Source organism: Arachis ipaensis, chromosome B05 (assembly GCF_000816755.2).
Source record: "Arachis ipaensis cultivar K30076 chromosome B05, Araip1.1, whole genome shotgun sequence".
Classification (NCBI taxonomy): domain Eukaryota; kingdom Viridiplantae; phylum Streptophyta; class Magnoliopsida; order Fabales; family Fabaceae; genus Arachis; species Arachis ipaensis.
Genome location: NC_029789.2, coordinates 141585721 through 141595966, shown reverse-complemented (window position 1 = coordinate 141595966; position 10246 = coordinate 141585721).

Here is a 10246-nt window from a genome sequence, read left to right as displayed (position 1 = left end):
CGAAACGAAAAGTTAGTGGTGGTGGATGGATATAGCAGTTATAGTTTCTTTTCCTTTTTTTTCTATTTTTTTTGTTCGTAATTCAATAACGTGTCAAGAAAATTTAAAATATAAAAATTCCCAGAAAAGAAAAATATCAAAGCAACCAACAATGAACTTGGTCAAGTTGGCTATGCGTTCCATAGGGTTTGGTTTGGGCCATCTCACTGCTAATTATGACTTGGTATGTTGGCTTTTCTTTTATTGAAAAATTAGAAGCAGAATTAATAAACTAAGTTCACATTAACTAAAAGAAAGAAATAAATTACATCTTCTGAATTTTATTAAGTTCAATAAATTACATCAATCTCTATATCTTGTTTTTGTAATCTTTTAGTACATTTTGAAATGGAAAAATAGGAAAGAAATAAGTAAACTTGAAAGGGATAAAGTTATGGGTATATCATCAATAGAAAAATATCCATTCTCTTTAGGGTACTCATTTGTTTTACGATGAAATTAGGGGTGTGCATAGTCCGGTCCGGTTCGAAGATCCGGTCTGGTCTCGAACACTTTAGAGGCTATTTTGGTGTGATTTTATCGGGTCTATAGTCGGGTAAGGGTCTCAAAAATAGACTCGGTCATTATTTCGGGTCGGGTCCGGGCCATGGCTTGGGTCTCCCGAACTCGGCCCGGTGGCCCGGTCATCATACACAATTAATATTTTGTATTATCAGTGATAGATGATGGCTATTCTTATGTAGAATTTAAATATTATAAACCTTAATATTTTGTATTATTAGTTATTATAAGGCTATAAGTTAATGTTTTATGTTTAAAATGCATAAGATTTTATACTAATGCATAATATTGTGTTATTTGTATTAATTTTAATATTTTGTGTTATTAGACAATATTAGTATTGATTATAGCAGAAATTATTTTCTTAATGGATAGAAAAATGGTGATATGCAGCTTAATGGGTGCATCTGCCACAGCTAGGTGTTAGGATTTGGTTGAATTAGTCCCACATTGCTTAGGATAGCAAATGGAGTGGGTGGCCTAAGCTATAAATATGAGGCTAAGTTCTCCATATTTTTTGCACCAGTCGAAAACACTTAAAGCTTGTATCTGACTTTTCTTTTCCTCTATACTCTTTGATTAGAGAGTGTTGTGAGGTGTAGTTAAATATTTGCTTTGAGAGTGTGGGTGTACTGGGGTGCCGGTGTTAGAAAGAAAGAAGTCTATGTGTTGTAACAATTTTCACATAGTGATATTCTTTGGTTGTCATTTGACAACGCCTGTGGTTTTTTCTCTAGTAATTGGGGTTTTCCACATTAAATTCTTGTGTTGTGATTGTGTCTATTTTATTTCTCTGTGAAAGATATTTTCTCAAGGGAGAATGGTGTATTATTTCCAACATGTGGTATCAGAGCTTCGGTTTGGTGGGATTTATTCTTAGTATGCTCTGTGGTTGCAGCTTAGTCTGACCTTCCACATCAGAAAAGAACTTTATCCTGTGGCTTGAGGTTGATCTTTGGTTGCTGTTTTTGTTGCTGGAAGGTAGTGTGACATTGTGAGAGTGCAGTTTGGAAAGGTTCTAGCTAAGGAAAGACTTGGTATTTAAGTGTGTCAATTGTGACCCACCTCTCTTTCCTGGAGACCCTTCCTAGTGCACGGTCTACAGTTGAGTTATACTATTCTAGTATACGGTTGCAACAATGTCAGGATATTCAAGTGCTGTGAAGCTTGAAATAGAGAAATTTGATGGAAGAATCAATTTTGGCTTGTGGCAAATACAAGTCAAGGATGTGTTGATACAATCAGGTTTGCACAAGGCGTTGAAGGAGAAGATAAGAAGTATCCTCATGGTATTGCCGCACTGCCATGGATAAGGATAAGTTGTGGCAATCGGGTCCACAATTGCACACGGGCATTGGTTGGCGTTGAGATGCAAGGTGTGTGGCGGAGTTGTGTCGATGGCTGAAGAACTTCCAGGAAAAGCCAATTTGGAAGTTGCACCATGAATTTTCAACAAGGTTTCGATCTGTACCAAGACGAAATGCTTGGAGTGGTCTAATTCCAAGTGAGTATACTTTCATGGTGGAGTATGATAGTTCTCTGAACTATGATTGTCGGTATAGACAATGGCAGCAAAGAATTGTCGGTGTTGACTATAGAAGCTAAAGATGTGTGACTATTTTAATCAAGGTGGAGATTGTTAGGATTTGGTTGAATTAGTCCCACATTGCTTATGATAGCAAATGGAGTGGGTGGCCTAGGCTATAAATATGAGGCTAAGTTCTCCATATTTTTTGCACCAGTCAGAAACACTTAAAGCTTGTATCTGACTTTTCTTTTCTTCTATACTCTTTGATTAGAGAGTGTTGTGAGGTGTAGTTAAATATTTGCTTTGAGAGTGTGGGTGTACTGGGGTGCCGGTGTTAGAGAGAAAGAAGTCTATGTGTTGCAACAATTTTCACATAGTGATATTCTTTGGTTGTCATTTGACAACGGCCGTGGTTTTTTTTCCAGTAATTGGGGTTTTTCACATTAAATTCTTGTGTTGTGATTGTGTCTATTTTATTTCTCTGTGAAAGATATTTTCTCAAGGGGGAATGGTGTATTATTCCCAACACTAGGAACCAAAAAACGCAGGTTGCATTTGTCAGTGTCGGACAGTCAAGTTTCGCAACCTGTCGTAGCTCCCTGCATGGAGACAGATACCTGCTGTGTGTTGACCGCTTGGAACTCAACAAACGCAGGTTGCGTTTGTCAGCGGGCAGACATTAATCGCAGGATGCGATTGTCAGGAAGCTATGTTGCATGCATGACACGTTTCGAATGGGAATGTTGAGCGTGCACTTATAAAGAAAAACGCAGGAGGAGAGGCAACAAAGAGGGGCAAAAAAAAAGGTTAGGTGGGTTCCATTGTGCGGGAAAGAGGGGAGGCTGGTGCGCTGAGTAGTTGGAGAAGTGGAGGAAGTAGAAGAAGAGTAGAAGATTTAGGAATTTAGTTAGTTCATAAAAAAAATGGTTCACAATTTTACGTTACCTGAAGAACATATTATTGAACATTTGGATCATCCTCAATTAGTAAGTTTTTTTTTAAATTTATGATAAATAAATATATTTATTTTTATTTTATTTGATTTTATTTGGACTGTTTTATTGTTATTTTTATTATTATTATCGGTATTGTTATTACTGATAGTTGCAATATTATTATTATTATTGTTATTACTATTATTATTTATATTAGTAGTAGTAATAATAATAATAAGACTAGTTATTATGGTGGTTATAGTGCTCCGGGTATGAGTAGTTCCGGTTATGTCGACGCTGGTGGTGCCAGCATGCCAGATGTCGGTGTTGGTGACGCCAGTATATCTCAAGGTCATCGGTATAATTTACGGACACAGATTGCGCCCCCAGACAAATACACCCCATCGCAGTATGCGAAGAAGGCGCCCAGGAAGTAGGTTGTTGCTTTTTAGTTCAGTCTGTTTCAATTTATGTAGATCGTATAGTATGTTTAGATATTTCTATTAGTCATTGTATCTATTACTATGTACTTAGATTTGTATAGTATATTTCTGTTTCAGTTACGTGTGTTGCACAATTTAACTACATTCGTAGTTATTATTTAATGCATATATAAATAAAATGCACAAAGACATAAGTAAAATGCACAAAAACATAAAAAAGCTTACACACTAGTTGGAACTAAGTAATGAAGGCACAAAAAAAGTTTCATGGAAAGTTAAATAGGTCATAAAAAGTTACATACAAAGTTACTGACTAGTTTAAACTGCGTTAACATGCAAAAGGCTTAATCACGATTGACCCCCGGCAGAGCTTGGACCTGCGCGCTGTGGACATCGGCTCCGGCTATGTATTGCGTTAGTTGTTGTTAATTTGAATAAATATTATCTTTTATTTTGTAGGCGACCAGAAATTTGTTGTCTAGAAAGCTTGATCTGCCAGATACCTTTAATGAGAGAGCTGCGGCGGCACTAGCATTAACTGGGTTTCAACACGTTTCGCGAATAAGCGAAATGAGAGGTCATTCTGCACTCTTGAGTGCCTTGGTGGAACGATGACAGCCAGAAACCCACACGTTCCACCTTCCAGTGGGCGAGGTGACGGTGACGCTGGAGGACGTGATACATATACTTGGCCTCCAGGTTAACGGAGAACCCGTCATGAGTAGATCGGATAGCAGTTACCAGTTTTTAGTGGATAACTGCATCGCTTGTTTTGGTCGGCAGCCGGGTCCAGACAATCACGTGTTGAGCAAGGTAAATCTTGCATGGGTCCGGCGGTGCAGAGACATTGAACCATGTGACACGTAGGAATCTATTGAGCGGTACATTAGGGCTCACATTTTCTGCGTGCTTGGTACGGTGGTGTTTCCAAATAAGTCTACTACGTCTTTGAACTCGAAGTTTTTGCCTCTACTTCGAGATTTTCATCCGATTTCGGAATACAGTTGGGGGGCAGCTAGTCTGGCACATCTGTACAGATCGTTGTGTCGTGCATCATGGTACAACTGTAAAGAAATGGATGGGCCACTCATTCTTCTTTTTGTTTGGGCGTGGGAGAGTATGCCGTTCATGGCCCCTATACCGCGAAATGAGCTCCTCGATGTTGGTGTTCCACTTGCGCGACGGTATTGTATTTTACTATTATTATTATTATTGTTGTTGTTGTTGTTGTTGTTGTTGTTGTTGTTGTTGTTGCGTTCATCCTACTCGTGCTTAGGTGGAGTCATTGGCGCCGGCATACAAGATATACACAGAGGTCTACAGTGCAGTTTAGGCGAGGACTCGATGACATGGGAGTCAATAATGTAAGTTTCAACTATTTATGTTACCGTGCTTATTTAGAATAATAATGTTACTAATAGGTCTCGTGGTAACTGATGTGCAGTTTACATGGCGGCCGTATGTCGGAGTTGATGTTCCACAAGATCTCGGCCCAAATTTGTTTATGTGCTCCACAAAGTCGCCGTTAGTGTTGTTCGAATGTATAGAGTGGCACCCAACAGATCGAGTTCCACGACAGTTTGGGTTGCAGCAGCTTCCACCAGACCCGGCATTTCAAATCGGCAGTGCTCATTGCAGGCGTTTGAGCAGTGCCCAGCATCATGACTGGAGAGACCGGACCAAGGAATGGCTTGACATGTGGCGTTATGGCCGCTATAACTCACTGGAAGTCGGGGACGAGATTGTCGACTTCCATCCCCTCCCATTGTACTATGACTGGTACACACAGCAGTACGGGGGTCACCTACAGCTGTCAGATAGAGTTGCAGGTGAACAAGCCGACGCCAACGCACAACAAGAAGGTCCACCACAACCAGCTGGACCTCAGCATCAGGATCCGGCGTATGACCAAGGGTTTCGGGTATCATTAAGGTCTATTAGTATTAATATTACTTCCTCTACTTATTATCATTACTGTTACCGTTATTTATTAGTGGCATTCATTTTCATTTAGGTGTCGGCACATGACCACCACTTCCAGATGCCGGCATTTGAGCACCCATTTATGATGCCGGCATATGAGCAGCATTATCAGGTGCCGGCATACGAGCAGCACGTTCAGGAGCCAGCATATGCCCAACAGTTTCCGGTATATCAGAAGCAACAACCGTACATACCTGAACCACAACAACATCAGGTAGCGGATCCCTACATACCACATCTGGTAATTCCAGCTGATGGTCAGTTTAGTCCGTTGGGTGGGCTTGATTTGATCAGCTTCTCTCGGCTCATGAGAGAGACATCTCATCTCTTTCCAGCGCTAGGGCAGCAAGGGCCTGCTGGTAGTGAGCCGTCTGTTGGTCGTCGTGCGACATCAAGTCATGCCAGTGACTTCGACATTGATCGATCGTCGGGGCATGTAGATCCTCCTCGTCCTTCCGCACCGCCGCGCACCGAGTTGTTCGACTTGAATGAGTACCCGCAGCCGGAAGAGGGATTTCTGGGACATGACCTCCAGCACGAGTCTCATTATGGTGGTTATAGTGCTCCGGGTATGAGTAATTCCGGTTATGTCGACGCTGGCGGTGCCAGCATGCCAGATGTCGGTGTTGGTGACGCCAGTATATCTCAAGGTCATTGGTATAATTTACGGACACAAACTGCGCCCCCGGACAAATACACCCCATCGCAGTATGCGAAGAAGGCGCCCAGGAAGTAGGTTGTTGCTTTTTAGTTCAGTCTGTTTCAATTTATGTTTTCATTCAGTAATGTAGATCGTATAGTATGTTTAGATATTTCTATTAGTCATTGTATCTATTACTATGTACTTAGATTTGTATAGTATATTTCTGTTTCAGTTCCGCGTGTTGCACAATTTAACTACATTCGTAGTTATTATTTAATGCATATATAAATAAAATGCACAAAGACATAAGTAAAATGCACAAAGACATAAAAAAGCTTACACACTAGTTAGAACTAAGTAATGAAGGCACAAAAAAAGTTACATGAAAAGTTAAATAGGTCATAAAAAGTTACATACAAAGTTACTAACTAGTTTAAAATGCGTTAACATGCAAAAGGCTTAATCACGATTGACCCCCGGCAGAGCTTGGACCTGCGCGCTGTGGACATCGGCTCCAGCTATGTCCCTCCTTACCACATGTAGTACACCGGCGAGGACCACGCATGTCCCGCGAATCCATCTCATTCAAGTAGCGGGTTGATTTGGGTCTTCCTTTGGATGCGCGCCTCAATGTCTAATTCGCGATCACCTTCGCTCCTTCATACGGAGCCCACGTAGATGGGTCACACATCGGGACAAACTCGCCTCTATAGACCTTGCAAATTTCGGACATCTTGTACACGTCGTGCACATATACTTGCCAATCAAGACGCTGGTTAGCGCAACATGCAAGGACGTGGCGACATGGAAGTCGCTCGACTTGGAAATGGCCACAGTCGCAGTGTCGTTGTGCGAGATTAACAGTGTAAATGGAACCATCTGGCATTTCGCGAACCTCAAACACCTCGTTGCGCCTGTCGAACCGATTGACCACAATGCTTCCTGCACGTCGAAAACTTTCTTCTACTCTTTTGGTGGCAAATTCTGAATACGTGAATCCATTGCAAACGTGCTCATGAGTCTCAACACTCTTCCGAGTAAACAATTCGTTTAGCCGATAGAAAGTAGACCTAACAATGGCAGTCACAGGAAGGTTGCGTGCACCCTTCAGGACAGAATTTATGCACTCTACTAAGTTTGTCGTCATATGTCCCCAACGATGACCCCCGTCGAATGCCAACACTCATCTCTCAACACCGATCTCATCACACTATTGCGTGTACGCCTCAACCCCGCTCTTGAAGCCTTTGATAGTTCTTGTTGTACTCCTATTCCGTCCTCGAATATCCTGTTATACAAACCATTTAATCATAAGCAAATGCCACAAAATTATTGTGAATAGAATCATATCAGCAAAATCAAATACCTGTGTTAACCACAAGTTTATGCAAATACGGAGCCTTAAACCTCCTTAAGAAGTTGGACTCGATGTGCCTGATGCAGAACATGTGCCACGCTCTTGGTGGTGACCATGCACCGTTACTGCGAGCTATTGCTGCGTCGGTGGAGTTATGGCGGTCAAAAATAATGCCGACGCCATCAATGGTAACAACATATCTCCGCAAGTTGGTTAGGAAAAACTCCCACGCGTCTGCCGTCTCACCCTCGACTATTGCAAATGCAAGAGGTACAATGTTTTGATTCCCATCTTATGCAACGGCAACTAGAAGTGCACCTTTATATTTTCCGTACAGGTGTGTGCTATCAACCTGCACCAGTGGCTTGCAATGTCGGAAGGCTACTATACATGGATAGAAACTCCAAAAAACGCGATGTAAAACTCTTACACCTTGAACCTCCTCACTCTCACGGTAAACGGGGAGCGTCTTTATCTGGACACGAGACATCGGCATCTTTGCAGTCATTGCTTTCAATCATACCGGCAAAGTCTGGTAAGAAACTTCCCAATCACTGAAAACTTTTGCGATGGATTTCTGCTTTGCCAACCAAGTCTTGCGGTAACTAACAGTGTAGTTGAACCTGGATTGAACTTCTGCAATAATAGACTTCACCTTTATCGACGGGTCTGCTTGGACCAACGGCCTAATGGCATCTGCAATTGTGTTTGAGTCCAACTTGGCATGATCTTGTGAGATCGTGCCCATGGTGCACGTGTGTTTGTCATTGTATCTCCTGATCTCCCAACAAGCTTTCTTTCGAATCAAGCTAGCTCGGATAAGCCAGTCGCACCCGGCACCATAACCCTTGCATTTCGCATAGAATGTCTGCGACTCAGACTCATACACAGTGTAATCAACTCCTCTAGAGATAGTGTAGCTTTTGATTGCAGATATCACGGACTCTCTAGAGCCAAATTCCATTCCGACACTAAACTCACCATCTTCCGCCGCAACGTTGCCTTTACCTACAACATGTGCACCACCATTACACAGACAAGGCAAATAAAATGCACACTAATGGTAACTTGAATTAATAATCATAACATACCCTTATTCGCATACTCAGGAAATTCCGGGGCATGCATGGCTTCGAGATCCAGAGTCCGCATAAAAGATGGAACACCAAACGGGTGCCGGCTTACAATCGAGGCCGCTTCATTCTGCATTACCGGATTGCCTGCCAAGTCTCCGTCATCGTTTTTGTCATCGACTTCATAGTTGGCTTCGAACTCCTCTTCACTATCGTTGTTATCTTCTTCCCAATCTAGGTCCCCGCACTCATCAACATCGACCTCCTCGCCGGCCACGTCCAGGCTCGAATGCTGTTCGAACTCAACGTACAGCTCTATCATCGGCACGTGAAATCGGGTTTGTTGATAAATACAGAACATCTGCTGCATGCTGGCGTCATCCGTGATGGGCATTATTTGAAACTGTATCAGCCCACCAAATACTTGTACAGGATTCCTGTATAAAATATTGCTCACCATTTTCGAAATGTGATTTTGTATGTTATCACAAAGACCATTTTGCAACTCTACAAAACTCATCGTGTATGGTATAACAAATGACAACGGACATTGACAAAGAAAACTCACTCCTTCGTGTGTGTTTGGTATAATATCACTGTTATAATACACTCGCAAATTTGCAGTACCTTCCATAACTCGATTTTTTTTACACCAAAAAAATTCAGAACTGTTACATATATGAAAGAAAGAAGAAAAGGAGGAGTAGAAGTGGAATGAAGTATTTTGAATGAATCTTACTTCGTATTTATAGGCTGGGTTCCTGCTTAAAATATTTTTTTTAACAAACGCATCCTGCGTTTTTGGCTTTTCGAAAAAATTTCTGACGCAAAAAAAATACAACTTGCGTTTTATTTGTTCGAAAAAAAAAAGACTACCAAACTAAAAAAAACGCAAGCTGCGTTTTATTATTTAAAAAAAAAAATAACATACTGCCCTCATTAAATGCAGGTTGCGTTTGGGCTCAATCAAAATTTAAAAAAAATTTGAAAACCATTAAAACAATAAAACGCAACCTGCATTTATCTAAATTGCTGAACCAAAAAAAAAAAGAAAAAAAACAAAGATAAAGCGTAGCTTACGTTTTTTCTCTGACACCATACCAGTAGAATTTCTTTCCACTCTTCCATTTCATTGCACATCACGTTTCTTGTTTCCATATAGGAAAAATTCAGCCTGATTATGGTTATGCTTTAATTTTAGAGAAGAGTTAGTTCTTGTTATATTTTTCTAAGTGAATTTTACCATTTCAAATAACAGTTGGAGTCTTAGAAATTTGGATATTTTCACATGCCAGTTTATAAGAAGGTATTAAGGTAATGTAATATTAACGGCCCAGTTTTTACTCGATATAATCGTGGCCTGAAAGTGTATAGGTTTTATCGGATTTAGCGTCGAATTCGGGTCTAATAAATAGGCCCGGTATATATTTCGAGTCAGGTCTAGATCACATCAAACCCGATTTTACCCGACCCATGCACACCCCTAGATAAAATATATGATGATAGTGTTTTTTGTGCGCATACGTTAAAAGTATAAATGAAAGATTATTTCATATTCTAGTAAAATGCTAAAAGATACGAACAATTTTCCGTATTATAAGCACACACACAAAACAAGAAAATGTGACATTCGTTTAATGTATGTTTTATATCCAATGATTTATTTATTCAATATCTGAATAACAAAAATATTATTTATACACCAAAAATAATCAAAATTCAA